Genomic DNA, 16,948 nt, shown 5'->3' on the forward strand with positions numbered 1-16,948 from the left:
GTGCTGGGACTAAAGGCATGCACATCAATGCCTGCCTGCCTTTGCTTGTTTTTGGTGGTGGGACTCTTTAAAGAAAGGACCAAGCTTTGCTGGGGGTCCTGATGGGCCCCTCTTTTACATCCTTTAGCTAGACCAAGCCGACTGATCACCGTAGTCAGATTAGATCACTTTCTACGATGAAACACAGTTCAAAGAAGCCCTTACTCCAAATCACTCCCCAGCGTCTTTATCTTTCTGCTACCCACTCAGAAGAGAACAGAAAACCTACAGGAGACAGTCTGGACTCTGCTCTGTTTTCTTCTTTTGTTTTAAGTTACCCAACAAAACAGTTTCCCTTGGAGGGACAGGAGCAGCTGAAGCCGGCCACCTTGTCCATATAAGGACATTGAGACACCTGGTGTCCATGGTGCCTTCAGATAAGCAAGCACTCTGTAGCGGCCAGATTCCTTCCTGCATTGTTTTTGTTTTTGTCATTCCCATGGCATCAGCGTCAGCTCCTGGTTTGATTATGTCTGTGGTAGACCAGTATCCTTATCTGTCATTGCTGTTTTCCTTTGTATCAGAGGATGTCTGCTCAGAGCCCTAAGTGGGAAAAGGAGGAAAGGGATGTTACCTGAACTGAGCATCTCTCTGCCTCTGATTTGACTGGGGCGCTGCCCCAAACATCCAATAGTTCCCCACTCCCTCAGTCTGTCTAATCTCAATGCCTCCATTTTCTCTTAGTTACTCTGGATTTTCCCTTCCAGCCCCCAGCAACGCCAGAAAGTGTTTCCCCTCCACATTTATCTACACGTAAGTCAGAACTGGTGTTTTCCTAAGATTGTACTGTACCTCTTTGTTCAGACTTTCTAGCGAAGCCCTGAGATTCTCTCCTTGTATTGATTAGGACAAAGTTGCCTTGAGCCGTCCGCTCTTAGGGAGACAGAAAGGTCACGTTTGTAATTACTTTGAAAGTGGAGAAACTTCCAGAAACTTAGAAAAAGGGATTTTGACCTTAGGGTCTGAACAGTTAATGGAGTTGTTTGTGAGTGAGGTAATGTTTTGTTAACTCGGAGTCTGGACCTGTTATCCCTTGGTAACTTGCAGAGGCAGTCTTTAACTGAAGGTGTGTGTTAGCACCGGGAACGCTTCTGATTACAGAAACATCGATCTCATCTACAGAGAGGCATTTTTAACCTTCCTACTGAGTTCTTAGACCCAGAGGGTTAGTTACAGAATCCCAGGCACCTCTTTCTGGGTTTTTCCTGTTACCAAGTATGCACACAAGAAAATAATGAATTGCTGATGCTCTTTCTCTTAAAACTTCTACTCTCAGATCAGCAACCTCAGGGGCAGAGATAAATAGGTCACTTATTACTGACGTCACAGGGAACTCCGTGCATGCCTCAGATGAACCAGGGCAGAATTTGAACAGTAAGATATGGAGTCCTGTGATTAAGAAAGTAAATACCCTTAGCTCAGTTTAAATGACAGATTCTAGCTACAAGCGAGGAGTAAGAATTAATACTGAGAGTTTCTTCTGTGAGGCACATGATTTGAGTTGAAAATGACTCATGTGTACCGGCTGATGTACATAGTGAGCCTCAATGGGGGTGGAGGGCCCAACCCCCCTCTGCTTATCATAAATCCCATTCCTCATTCCAAGATGCCTCACTTCACAGAGGGGGTGTTCTTTCCTTCAACCCTAACTGGCTAAACCAGACAAACCGTGAAATACCTTGGATTACTCGGTGAGAAGCCATCATTACCCGATCATTATCACACCCCCAAAGGGCTTTGCTACGTGCAGCCTCGCATTTATTTCTTTTGTTTTCTACCCTCTCTGGCTACGCCAAAGCATTCAAGGCAGGAGGAGACCTTACAAAGAAGCCCCAGAAATTCTTCTCTCAGGAGAATTTTCTGGTAAAGATGAGTTCCAGATAGTACTGTCAGGTTAGGACTGATGGGCCCCCAAAGCTTATAGTTTCCCAGACATGAGCTAACCTCCCCACACTCTTTAAGGTGTCTCTACATGGCTTCCATTCTGACTTTGGGTGGCACTAATTCCTTTATCCATCAACTATGCAATCTGCACATTGTACTCTATCAGTGACTAAGGTCACAGTATAAACAATCTTGTTCTTAGGACCAAGGTTGAATCTCAAAGGTGTGTAATGCAGGCACAAGGGACATCTGCCTGTTGGCAAGAGCATAGATGACCATGGGTGGCCAGGAAGAACCTGCTTTTAACATTGTGCCTAGCATATATAGTGGCCTATTCATAAACACATGTGACTAAATTAAGTGGCTCCATTTAAGCAACAAGGTAGACATCCAGTTATTCTGGGCACTTAACTCATGGTATAGCTTGACTTAAATGTATTAGTATTAAGATATGCTTGAGGCAGTATATGTTATCCACAAGCCCAGTAAAACAGGAGTTGCAGAATTTCTGGAAGATATATAGGAAAATGTGGGTGGAGAAAAAGCATCTCTGTGTATTTCTTTCCCACTCATACTTGTATCTTTACATCATTTTTATAATTATAAATATCTATTTGCCAACTCAAATACTGTTTGTTGTCTGCTGCAAGCCTCCCCATTTCCTTTTTACTCCTGCACCCACAGCTCATCTTGCTGAAAAATGCATAACAAATGCAAATCACTGTATTTTCAGTGGTTTAGTTTGAAGGAGTTTGTTTAAATGGTTTCAAGCCTGCATGTATATAATTACAAAAGAGAAAAATATACCCCCCAATCTATATAATATTAACACTGCTAACATTGCTTTCTCTTTTCTTCCACATAGGCCATCCCCATGTACACTCTGTGCCATGCACAGATTGGCAAACTCAGTTTTTTATCACTTTATTTGGTGTTATTTCTGAGGTCTTGGCATGAACAGTGACAGTTCTCCCATGAATGTGTTTCAGCATTCCAGTGTTTGCTTCTCTTGTGAAAGGTCCTGGATTTGGGCTTCAATCCACACCATCTCTTTCAAAAATAATAAATAAAAGGAGGGTAAAGAAAAAGGGGGGAAAAGATTAAAATTATCATACTGTGATTAAAACCAGTATTTTCTTTCCATAATCAGACCACCTTTCTGTCAGCAGGATTCTATTTTATTTGATAGTGTTCTTTGTTCCTTTTGTGAGACTACATTTCTGTACAATCAGTGAAACTCTGACGTACATACATTTCTTTGGGAGAGTCTGGGGTCACAGTGGCTCAGCTGATCTTAGATGGCCATGGCTGTCAACATACATTTCCCTATACTCATCTAGTGCCCACATGCCCTTTGTTATTGTGGATTCTGGGCAGAGGGACAGCTATCAGTTTCATCTTGATGCATTGATGACTTGAGAAACGTTTAGCGAGTTGTTGGGGTGGGGATGGGGAAGAAAGAGTCGTTTTCATAGGAGGGAAGATGGTATCAGAGGTCATTTCCCATAAACGGCCAGGCTTCAGCTTGGACTTTCTGTTTTCTTATGACTTCTCTCTGATAGCATCGGAACACCCACGTTCCACATGACCAACTTTACTTTAGTGAACATGGCAGCAACTCAACTCCAACCTTCACGTTCTCTGCTTATGGCCTCTCTCTCACTTTAGGAGGCCCCAAACTCATGAGCAGATGGGGGATCACACTTGACTTACAAGCCTCAGTATCAATCCAGGAGCGATTTCAGCATAAATATGAGTTTATGTTCAAAAGTGACCCTAGTTCTGCTGTTGTTGGTAGGCCATCTATCCTATTTTCTTCCTCCTTCTGTCCATTTCTCTTCCCTCCCTCTCTTTTTTCTGTCTCTGTCTCTCTGTGCTTCTCTGTCTCTGTCTCTCTCCCTTCCACACCCTCCCCTTCTTTCATCTTAGAGACAGGATTTCAAACAGTCCAGGCTGGCCTTGAACTCCCTTTATAGCTGAGGATAACTGTGACCTTGATTCTCTTGGCTCCACCCACCATGTGTTGGTAATAACACAAACACACCACCACCACCTCTCCAGGTTTGTGCTCACTGGAGAGCAGATCTAGGGCTTTCTGCATGCTACTCACCCCTGTAATCCCCAAGCCAAAGAACTTGTATTCACATCTAGATTCTATCTCCTCACTAAAATATCAGAAATTAAGGCAGGTTGATTCCAAATATCCCCTGTGGGAAAACTGTCTCTTCCAAGCCTCCACAGTGCTCCTCACCCTCCCACAGTCTCCGTGGTGCCTGCAGCCCCCCTCACTAGGGCCATGCCCATTGTGTCTGTTCTTAGGTCACACACACACCCTTCTGCTCTTCTTACTCCCAACTGTTTAGTGTCAGCCTTCTTGGTCTGTTAGAGCATTTAGGTTTTTAACCTCTCCTCACTCGGAGAAATTCTGTAGAGACAATCTAATTAAGTTGCATGACTTCCCTTTAACCCATGTCACAGTTAAGTATGATTCTTTGTACCGTCTGTTATTCATAGTGGTCTGGTGTCATTGGCCCAACCTTTGACACCTGACAAATGACCTTGAACATAAGGGTCCTTCCAGCTACATTAGGCAGAGAGCGCATGCCTGGTGCCTTATTCTTGCCAGGTGTTTTGGGGATGGATGGGTTTCCTTAAGTGTTAAGGCAGCTCAGAGAGGGAGCTTTTATGCTCTCCAGCTGATGAATGGAATACTCAAGTTCATGAGAGGTAGGAAGTTGCCCGATGTCAGAGCTTGAATCAATGTCAGATTATCTGAGTCATTCCAAAATAAGAGCACATGTCTTCACACATAATACCTCGTGTCCTCAAAGTAAGAGCTCGTGCCTTCACTATGTCTGCTTGTAACAGTGTGAAGCCCCTTTGTTTTATTGTGAAGCCAAATAAGCCAGGAGATAGGTAACCTGCTTACTACACTGGTCTTTGAAAGTGAGTACTGTGAACACTAAACACACCAAAGGGAAAGAAATTATTACAGAGAACGCTGCTAAGTTTGGAGGATTTTTAAAGGATTGCATAAGTTTTATCTTTTAATTAAATATATTTTAATATCCCCCTGTGTGTGTGTGTTGTGTGTGCATGTGTGTATGTGTGCGTGCGTGCGTGCATGTGTGCATATGTGTGTGTACCCAAAGAGGCCAGAAGTGAAGTTACAGTTGGTTGTGTGCAGCCTGACATGAGTTCTGGAAACTGAATTCATGTCCTCTGGAAGAGTAGGAAATAGTCTTAGCCAGTGAACCATCTCTCCAGGCCCTGGATTTTAATGCTCTTTATACCACCGTGTGTAGTGCATATCTATGTGTGATTAGACTGAAAAATTAATAATAGTAAAGATGCTTGCTTTTCAGGCTTGGTGGAAAGAAAGGAAAATGTATTTTACATGGCATTTGCCGACTTGCTTTATATGTGGCTGCTAACAAGTAATGAAAATAAAAATAAATTTATTTTTTTTAAGCTTATTTAAGACAGTCAAGTTCAGCTAGTTGTGTGTTCATCTTGCCTTGCTTTGGTTGTTCATCCCTACTTATTTTCATTTTTTAAAAAATTATGTCTTCTACTTTTGAGATTTTAATACATCATTTTATTTTCCCCTTCCCATTCCTCTCTCTAAACTTCCTATATACTCTTCCTTGCTTGCTTTCAAATTCATGTCCTTTAAAAATTAATATTGTTATATATATTATTTTTATTTGTGTGCATGTCGTGTGTGTGTGTGTGTGTGTGTGTGTGTGTATGTGTGTATACATGCACACATGCACATGTGTATTTAGAGATCACAGGTCAACCTCAGATGTCCTATCTCAAGAGTTATCTAACTTGTTTCTTTTTTTCCCCCCATCTAGGTTGGCTGGCCACTAAGTCCTAGGAATCTACCCATCCTTCTTTCCCACTGCTGGGATTACCAGTGCAGTCCACCATTCCTAGAATTTATTCTAGGTTCTGGGAATCACTCTCTAGACCAGACCTCATGCTTGTGGAAGAACTCTTATGGACTAAGATAACTCCTTACCCCCTGTCCATCCCTTTATACCCGTGAGAAGCTTAAGATTTCCAAGGGAAGGCAATAGTTAGTAGTCTATCCTTAGTCTGGGACAGACAGAGATCACATGCTCTGTCAAGGGTCCTAAGATTAGCATCAGTCTGACTTCACCATCTGGATGCCTTTGACAAGGAGCATTCTAACATCAGCTTCTGCCCTTGCCCCACTTGACCACATCAGAGTCATGGTCACCCTCAACACCTATGACTTGCCAGATCAAGACAACTTCAGTTGTCTCCATGTGGACTGTTGCTGCTATTCTGTCTTACTTCCTAATCACAAGAAGCTTATATACTCCCTTTTTAGATGTCATTTCAGAAATGCAAATTGATATGTTAACAATGTTTTCTATCACTGTTTAGGGAAGGCATGTTTCTTTTTGATGTCTGCATTCTGCTGGGTTACCATTTACATAGTGGAAAGCTTTCTCAGTGTTCACGAATCTCCCTTGATTTCTGTGACACACCATAAACAACAGCAATACCTCAAGGTTTATAAAAGCATATGTGAGTCCATTTTCTGTTCACCATTTTCTGTTCATGTAAGTGAATATAATGGCCTGAGTAACTTGGAAGAGTAAATGTTTATTTAGCTCCTGGTTTGGAGATTGGGAAGGTCAAGGACTTTGAGCCAGCACCACTGCTAGGGGGCTTCTTGCAGCATTCTAAGAAGGAAGAAGGCATTACACAGCAAGAGCGAGCCAACATACTAGTTTGAAAGGCTCTTCTTCATCTTATAATGTCAGTAATGACATCATGGGGATCCTATCTTATCTAAGCCTTTTTACATCTGAAAGTCCCTGCCTCCAAATGTCATTCAGTTGTGATTTAAGGGAACTCAGTTTCTACCACATGAACTTTTTGGTGAATACATTGAAACCACAGTAAAGGACTTTTCTAGAATAGAAAAACTAAGAACAATGGTGAATTTTAAAGGCAGATAATGCATATTTTAGAAAAGCCTTTTATGATAAAAGGAAAAGAAGAGATCCGTGTGATGTCCCTTAACCTGTCAGTATGTGACATTCTTTATAAAATTGAATCATGCATTAAGAACTCATATAATAAATAAATATACATTTGCTTCTGAAAATCAAATTTATACCAATCAAAGCTCCAGCAGAAGAGAACAAGGGAAGGGTTTCTGTTTTCTAATTAATTAATTAGTTAATTAACATCCCAATTGTAGCTTCCTTTCTTTCCTCTCCTCCAGTCCCTCCCTCTCACTGCCCCTCTCCCTTATCCACCCTTCCTCCTCTTCTCCTCAGAAAAGGGAAGGTCTCCCATGGATATCAACCCTCCTTGGCAAACCAAGTTGCAGTAGGACTAGGAGCAACTTCTGTTGAGGATAGGCAAGACATCCCTAGTGGAGAAAGGGATCCAAAGTCAGTCAACAAAGTCAGAGACGGCCTCTGCTGCCACCTTAGGAGTCCCACAGGAAGACCCAGCTGTACACTGTTTCATGTGTGCAGAAGGCCTATGTCGGTCACATGCATGTTCTCTGTTTGGTGGTTCAGTCTGTGGGTACCTATTGGGCCAGGTTAGTTGGATCTGTAGGGTTTTTATTGTGGTGTCCTTGACCATTCTGGCTCCTTCAATACTTCCTCCACCACCCTCTTTCACAGGATTCCCTAAGCTCTGCCTAATGCTTGCCTGTGGGTCTCTGCATCTGTTTCCATTAGTTGTTGGGTGAATCATCTCTGATAATGGTTATGCTAGATTTCTTTCTGCAACTATGGCAAATATTATTAACATCAGTGTCAGGGGGTGGGCTCTCACTTATGGCATGGGTCTCAAGCTGGACCAGTCACTGGATGGCTGTTCCCTTAACTTCTACTCAAATACTGTTCCATCTTTTACCCATGCACATCTTGTAGGGTGGACAAATTGTAGGTTGAAGGTTTTGTGGCTTGATTGGTGTCCCAATATCTCTATTGGAACTCTTGCTTACAGGGGATGGCCAATTCAGGCTCTGTATCCCCCATTGCTAGAAGTTTTAGCTAGGGTCACCCTCATATCTTCTTGGGAATTTTCATGCCCCTAGGTTTCTAGTTCATCCCAGAAATGCCCCTACTCCATTCCTCTTCTCTCTATGTCCTCCCCCAAATTGAATATTTTTAATGTAGTAAAATTAGTTCATTTATGTATTGTCTTTCTGAATAAAACACACACACACACACACACACACACACACACACACACACACACACACTTCTGCTCTCTTGAAACATGGGGCCTGTGTACTACTCTAGGTTGTAGGACACTGCATGCCTTTTTTGTCACTAACAGCTGATGGTAGAAGTGATCTTGTGTAAGCCTATCATCCCAGTCTAGGGAAAAAAAAAAAAAAACAGACAAAGTATGATAGAATGCTTGAACTAGAATGCTTTGTAGTCCTTCTATCCTAAAACCATTGGGTTAGAAGGCAGCCCAAATGAGCATATGCCGAGAAACTATGTAAGAGGCTCGTCTCGGTCACTTTTGCCTTGCTTTGTCAAAATACTAGTCAGGGAAAGCTTAACAAGGAAGAATTGATTTCTGCTCAAGGTTTCAGACGGTTCAGTCAAACGTGGCAGGGTAGAACAGCTCAGCTTGCATCATCACAATAGAGTAGGAGACAGGGAGAGACTAGACTGCTCAGGAGCTTCTCCTGTGAGCCACCTTCCCCCAGCTGGGTCCCCACCTCTCAAAGTTGTCACAACTTCTCCAGCTAGTCCTACCAGCTACAGACTCAGGATTGAAGCATATGAGCTTATATAGGATGCATATTTCATATTTGGGACAGAAGAAGGCCCTAAGAGTAGAAAAAAGGAGAGAGACAGAGAGACACAGAGAGAGAGAGAGAGACAGAGACAGACACACAGAGAGACAGAGAGACAGAGAAGGGCTGAGGGGGTCTTACCACTCCTCAGTTGCTCCTCCAAGGATTTTGCTACAACGGTCACCTGATGGTACAAGATGAGAGAACAGCTGAGATCACCCACACGCTTCAAAAATGAGTGCCCCAAAGTCACATGGTCATTTCAGCTGCAGAGGGTTGGGGCAGTTTCTATCAAGGCAAGAAATGTCCGGATCAATAAATTTGAAGCCTTAACAAAGACACGTGGGATGCTGGAAGTGCTCTTCCTGTTATGGTCTGGCTTTTCTTCCCATGCATTTTATTTCTTATTCATAAGAAACCCACAGAATTTGTTACTATAGTTTTTGCAAGATTATCATTATTGATTTCCAATGAGATAATGTATTTTTAAGAAAAATAAATATTGTCAGGCAATGAAACAGTATTTTACATTTCTACAGAATAGAAAACAGAGTGAAATGAAAGTGTTTTGTTGAGGCTTCTGAAGAGAAAAAGAAAAAGAAAAAAATAAAATAAAGTGTGAACTGTCTTGTATAGCAAGGGACATGCTATTTACTACTTTACGTATTATAAAAGTATGTAAAAAATATATATGAAATATATATGTAATTATATATATAGTTATTCTGTCCCAGTTATTTTAATTATTATTTTTAAAGAATGGAAAATGGCTTTCCAGCCATCCTGTCTTGTTTTTATTCTGATTCCATCATGAAGTTAGGAGACTTATCTGCAAGGCTGGGTATTTAGCAGGTGCTAGCTGTGCACATAGGCATTTTTCCTATACACATTATTCTCCTACTCATGGTCTCCTATATTTCGCTGTGATTACATCATCTCTTCTTGCCTTCTAGCATGTGACTCAGTGACTCAGACATATTACTCTCTGATTGCCCTCTTTTTTTTTTTTTTTTTTTTCCCAAGACAGGGTTGGTACTCGGTTTGTAGACCAGGCTAGTCTGGAACTCGCAGTGATCTGCCTCCCTCTGCCTCCCTGAGGGCTGGGATTAAAGGGTGTGCCACCATGCCTGGCTTCTGATTATCTTTTTCAAGTGTGGAACCTGTAACTACTCTACCCTGGAACTACATTTATTTCTTTTACACAATGTGTTTCAATGTGCTTTTGTCCTTTGTTGACTTGTTTGTCACTCTGACTAGAATGTGACCCCTGGAGGAACAGCATGCATCTTTTGTGTCCATCTGCCAGTCGTGTAGTGCTCACACAGCATAGAGAAAGAGAAAAAGAAGAAGGGATGAATCAGCAGATGAGTGAATTATATACTTGTGATAAACCACAAATAACACAAAGTTGAAAAGGATTTGAGGCCAAACATTTCTGAGCTGCTTCTGTACCACATAGATCCTTCTTTTCCACTAACTAATATGTCAACATACTTGACTTGCCATGGATTAAAAAAGAAAAGGTGCAAAGGTCTGGAATTTTAATGGAAAGATTTGTCTTTTTTCTTTTTTTTTCTTTTTTCATCTCAAGACTGTGGAATCTGAAATTTATAATTTAAAGTTTCTTGCTTTTTGTATTTGTTTAATTAGAAGTGGACTGTCCATGAAACAGGGACTTCTTGGGCTCCTTCTGTGAGAGTCCACATGGCTGTGTGCTGTGTATCTCCCTAAAAGGACACAATCATACATCCTGAGACACAGTTTACATCATCATCCCCAAAGCACAAATATCCTGTATCAGCTGGTGGTGGGTGCTATGCGGGTTTTTGAAGCCTGCATTAGGGGGACTTAAGTCAAGACCAAGCACTGTAGAGACAGTTCTGGAGGCCACTTTGGAATGTTTCAACAAAATAAAAAATTACAAGCTTCTGACTTTGTGAATGTACATGGTACTTATTCTTTTCACCTTCACACTTTTTATAACAATGTAAGATAAAAATCAAATAAGATGAATATAATATGAAGAAAAACAATAAATACTTAAATGACCTCAAAAGGGATTATTCTAGCCTGGCATATAGATTGCATAACAGTGGCTCATACTACACCAAAAGTAGAAATTTACTGTTAACATGTGTTTGTAAAGAAAATATTAAATCAAAATTTATTGTTAGTTATACAAAAAGAAAACAAGATTCTGTGAGAAAATGAAAATTTATTGTGTGTAAGAAATTGAGAAATTTTTCACTGAATTTGGCTAGAAACTTGAAAAATGTTTGGTAGTCAATAATAAGCAAGGCAGAAATATATTCTTTTATGCATAAAAATGTATTTTGGGGGGTGGCATACACTAGAGGGAAGATTAAATTCTCTCTCTTTTATCTCTAGACAATTATGTTACAAATTGTTTTCATGAAAGAGCAAAAACGTGTTAACAACAACAACAACAATAGCAAAAACCCTAAGAATCATATAACAAGGGTACGTAATTAAGTTTTTGTTTTGTTTTGAGACAGAGTGTCTCTATGTTGCCCTGATAGTCCTGGCACTTACTATGTAGAACAGACTGGCTTTAAACGCACAGACCTCTGCCTACCTCTACATCCAGGGTGCTGGGATTAAAGGCATGTGCTACTACACTCAGCCTTGCTAAGACCAAGTGTAAGGCTAGTTAGTTTTAACTGCCAGTTCGACAAAGCCTAGAACCACCTCTTAAAAAGCCTTAATGAGGAATTACCTAACTTGGGATGGGCTGTGGGCATGAATGTTGGGGATTGTCTTGATTGTTAATTGGTGTAGGAAGAATCAGGCCACTGTGCATGGCGTCATTCATTAGGGAGGGAGTTTTGAACATTATAAGAGAGGAGAAAGCTAGTGGAAAGTAAGCATACCAGAATGGACTTTTTTTTTTTCTCTCTTTGCTCTTCACTGTGGGTCTGATGTAATTACTTGAGTTCCTCTCTTGACTTTCCCACAGTGATGGACTGTATCCTGAATTTGTGAGCCCTTCTCCCCTGAGCTGCTTTTTGTCAGGAATTTTATGAAAGTAACAGAAATAAAACTAGAACAAAGGGCACACCAGATAGGTAATCAAATATTGTGTTATTCTCCCAAGATTTGTAATGTATATGGTATTTGTCAGCTTTATAAGGTTTATAATTTATTTTCATTTCTCTTTCTCAATGAACCTTGACTTTTCTATTTGTATGTGGTATTACTGCTTAAAAAGTGTGACCTACAAATCTTAGCTCTAGCAATCCTTATGCAATTACTTTACTTGTATACCCTACTTCAGGTTTCTAACATCTGTGCCTTAATGTGTTATCTAATACCCATAAACTTGAGAGGTTACATCACAGTCTGCAGTTAGTGAATTGTTCATTTTTCACTTAAGCTTCTGTGACAATAACTTCACATACTCTTGGAAAGATTTCCACTTTTATCCCTGTTGACTACACATTTAGAGGATGGTAATGTTCAAGGAAGGAAGGAAGAAGTAAGGGTAATGTATGGAAATTATGGTTGTTGTGTATTTAAAACAATGCATAGATCACAGGGCCATGAATATCAATTCAACAGGATGGAGAGTAGCAATAACAAAGCAATGGCCTCACAAGATATGTTGTTCCTTTGTTAATCTGCCTGCTTGGAAGAAATGAGTCCTGCGATGGAAGGGCCTAGGATGTATTTTTATATAGAGTAATCTGCCTCAATAGGGAATTTAAATTTTGGTGGAACTCACCAACTTCAGAACTAATTATGAGGTGATTGACTTATCTCACAGCAGAGTTAAGGTCCATCAAAAAATGTGTGGCGACTGTCGAGGAAGCTTGGGTCTTAATCTGGAAGGCTAATTCATGGAGCTCTGGAATATAAGGCTGTTTCAAATGGAAGGCTTTGTCTTCAAACAGTAGAACTGTTTTTATGCAGTTAAAAAGAATCACTTAATCATAGTGAAGGAATATAGATAGTGCTTCTATTTGAAAGGATAACTTGAGCTAGATTCCTCCTCACATTTCATCCATCATGTTCAAGTTTCTGTGGTTTCTGAGGATACTTTCACTGACTTCCTTTCTTGCTGTTCAATTGATTTACTCACGAGTCACCCAGGAAATGCTGTCTTCTCATAGGCCTCCCATTTCACTATCCACGATTTTTGTGGCATTGAAACACCAGTGTGTTCTAGGAATATTTACTTCTCATGATTGTAAATGTTACACAGTGCTGATAGCCCTGTGGTTTTTTTTTTTTTAAACTTTGTCTAGGGTCTTGTCCACTGACTTCTTGATTTTCATGTACAGCATCTTTCCAAACCTTCTCCTGTACAGGCGTTTTAAATAGAAATTATCTTTTAAAAGTGAAGCCAGTGAGGAGCTTGGTGGTGTAGTGGTGAGCATAGCTGCCCTCCAGTGAGGAGCAGGTCCGGAATCCCACCACTTCCCCTACATCTAAACTGATCAAGCCGTGGAAACAAGTCTGCAGGTCCAACAGACACCCAAGTAGAGGATAGCACACAAAACAGCCATGAACTCCAAAGCGTCCACCCATTGGATGCCATGTTGTATGCTGCCTCCCATCTTCCTCTATAGTAAGATCTTAAAACATCAGCATTGCCCATAATAAAATGCAAATCAAATAATATTTCATGGAGTGGAAGATTCTCAGAAGTTGTCCCATCTCACTCAGAGCTTGAAGAGCCCAAGAGCTCTGCCTGCATGCGGGTATTCTCACCCCATCACCTCTCACTATGTCTCTTATTTTATTTCTGGTGCAATACCCTCTTACCATATTTCTGCTTGAAAACTTGCTCAACTCTTGTACATATTTGCTCCCTTATCTGCATGCCTCTGTGTACATTATTTGCATCCAGGGCAGATAGTAGGAGTAATAGGACACAGTGGTACATCCCACATACTTTGCTTATTAGTGATAGTGAAATGGGGATGTTTGGATCATTTCCTGCCTGTTCAGCACCGTGCAGAGAAGAGGCATGTAGTAGGATTGTTTGTTGTTGGAGACAGACATACTGTCTTGGCTTCTTTTAGAGCTATTGAATGAAGTTCAATTTCTAAATATGTGAAACTACACATTTTAATTTGTTTCTGTGCATAAATATTTCATTTTATCAACTTTTCGAACCCATGGAGCCAGTTCTTTACTATTATCATTTTTCATTCTTTTATACATGAGAAATGTGTGGCTCAGAGAGTAAGAGAAGTTTACGCAGTTGGAACATGGTGATGCCAACAGGGAAATGTGTGCTGTCATTTCAGAGATTCTCCTTCTGCCTTTCCACTCTGCTCTTTGGAACATATCGAGGAAAAGACATTAGCATTAGGACATGCCCCATTGCTGAGGAAACTTTCCTAGGGGACTAGAAGTAATACTGACAATATTAAAGAGGCAATTGTAAGATTGAGTCAGAGTTAGCTTATGCCCAATCAAAAGTACTTAATTAAGACAGAGCAGAAAGCTTGTCGAAGGAAAATTTGGATGTACAGTTTAAGGGCTACCCTGTCCCCAGGCAAGCTGCACAACTTTGCAGTTTGTCATTTCTTTTAATGATCCCATGTTCCTTACTTGTAGGAAATAAGGAACTTTTTACTTTACAAAAAGTGATTATATGAGAAAAGAATGTGGCCAAGTTGTCATAAATTCTTTTCCTACAGGGATATAAGGCATGACTTTTGTAACTATGGAAAATTATCACTTCACTTGAAACGATGAACTGAAAACAATCTAAAAATTTAAATGTCTATATTTCAAATACATTTATGTGAACTCTACATAGCCTGTAAAATGCATTTAATGATTAAGCTTAGAGAAATTGTTATTAATTAAACACAATTTGAATTATTATTATAAAAGGTGCACCAGTTCCTACATTGAGAATTAAAGAAATATACATTATGGATCCTTTCTCCATGAAAACATCTGAGTACAACATATAAAAGTACCTATATAGTAATCAAAGTATGAAAGATATATGAAAAGTATAAGCCTCCCATTTGATTGATTAATTTAGCCAACACTTAATACATGCATGTTGTAGTCAATCTAGATTTCCAAAATGAGGCCATTCACTCATGAATGTGATCTTCGGTATCCGAGTTGGTCAGCTGCAGGGAACACCAAAATCAGGTTCTCTGATTGACAGTGGCACTTTGGCTGCCTGCTTTGTCCTATACAGGATGAGAGGTCCAACTCAAGTTTCTTATTTTCTCTCCATAGCTGATTTTAAAATGCAGGGTAGATATGATTAGCATACAGCTTCAACAAAGCTCATGCTTTTAGTTCTTTAGACAAGGTCTCATTGAGAAGCTCAGGCTGGCCTTGAACTCACCATGCAGTGCTGGCTGGCCTCAAACTAACGGCGTACATTACCTCCTCAAGTGCTTGGATTATAGGCACTAACCATTTTGGATAACTTTAAATGATTTTATGTTTTAGTTTACTTGTGTAAATGGTATATATTGTATGAAGGTGTGCTTATTCACATGTCTATATATGACGTATAGACTGGCTGGGCAGCAAATTCCCCTCCATCTTCCTGTCTTTGCGCCTAGTGCTGGGGGTACAGCATGTACTCTCACACTGAGCTCTTTATGAGTTGTAATGAATTGTCAGCTTGATACAAGAAAGAACAACCTGGGAAGAGAGTTCAGTGAGGGATTATCTACAATGGGTTGGACTGTGAAAATGTCTGTTTGTGGGGGGGGGTGTGCTGATTAAGTTAACTAATGTGGTAAGAACAAGGCCACTGTAGGCATCACAATTCCTTAGAAAGGGAGTCCCGAACTATATGAGTGGGAAAAAATGAACTGAGTGCAAATCAAACCAACAAGCAAATATATATGCATCCATTTCTATGCCCTTCTGACCGGGTGTAATGTGACCAGGTGCTGAAGTTCCTGCCGCCTTGATTCTGTGCTGTGATGGGCTGCGACCTGGAATTGTGGGCTTCTCTTTTCTAAGGCGTTGTTGTTGTTGTTGTTTCCTTTAGGGTCATTTATCACAGCTCCACTGTGTGATGAAATCACTGTGCCTTCTTGCCAGTCCTGGACAAAGTTTAAAGTCGTGAAGTGTGATCCATACCAAGACCCACTGAAGAACGAAAGCAAACGGTTTAGCACTGCTCACAATGTTAGCCACGTGCTGAGTGTCTCAGTGTGGAATACAACTATTGGGCAGAATCTATCCCAGCTTAGAATGAACTGTTGGCAACATCGTAATGCTGTGCTTTTATTGCTGTTTAATTAGGTTATTGTTTCTGTTTCTTTTCCTAAGAGTTTTATATTTGTTCAGGTTTGTTTTTTTCGTGCTTTGCCGTGCTCCCCAACTCCTAGCTGTGTCTGTGTTTTGAATTTGAGAAGTTAAAAAGAGCTCCAAAATCTATCCCAAGAATAATTGAACATTTTTCTTCATTTAATCATGTGTATATTGCAAATCATTCCCTATGTAAGTATACCACAGAAACCCTAAGGGCCTTCCTTGAGGCTGCCCAGGCAGTGTAGACCCAGAGGACCAGCTGTTGCAGCCAGTGGGCAAGTGCAGCCAGGATTCCATGAAGCTTCTGTGAACGTCCTCTTCATGGAAACTCCCCTGCCTGCCCACTCCACCTCCCCCCACACCCCGATTCTTTTTAGTCCTCTCCTGTTTCTTAGTAATAGGGAAGCAGAAAGAAAGGCTTTAATGAGCACAGTAGCATGCTGTCTCACAGACCTTTTGTAATGACAGCTCCACAGTCAATAGCTAACTTCTAAATATTTAAAAGTCAGAACATGAGTTTCTGCCCCTTTAAAATAATTAGTAATAATTCCCAGTAAACATTTTTCTCCAGGGTTTCTTAGCAAGGAACAAATGGCCTCTCGCCTCTGATTCAGCTTTTACTGATCATTCAAACATAACCGGAAGTAACTTTGAAAGAATATTGAGATTTAAGAACACGTGATTCACACTCAGAAACAAAGGAATTTGAACAAAGCAGACAAGACTTTCAGAGATGACTGTGGCCTGCCGTTGTCAGGAAGAATTCTCTCAGAGAAGCACATTGGAGCTGAAACTGGAAGAATGAGAGAGAAATCTAGTTTCTAGAAAGAAGTGACAGCATACACAAGTGCAATGCCAGAAGGCAAAGCAAACTACCTTGGTCACCCACAGCACATACAACATGCAAGATGGGTGGTTGCTGCTAAGAGTAGGAGCAGA

The sequence above is a fragment of the Acomys minous genome (assembly GCF_964271855.1).
Source record: "Acomys minous genome assembly, chromosome: 5".
NCBI lineage: Eukaryota > Metazoa > Chordata > Mammalia > Rodentia > Muridae > Acomys > Acomys minous.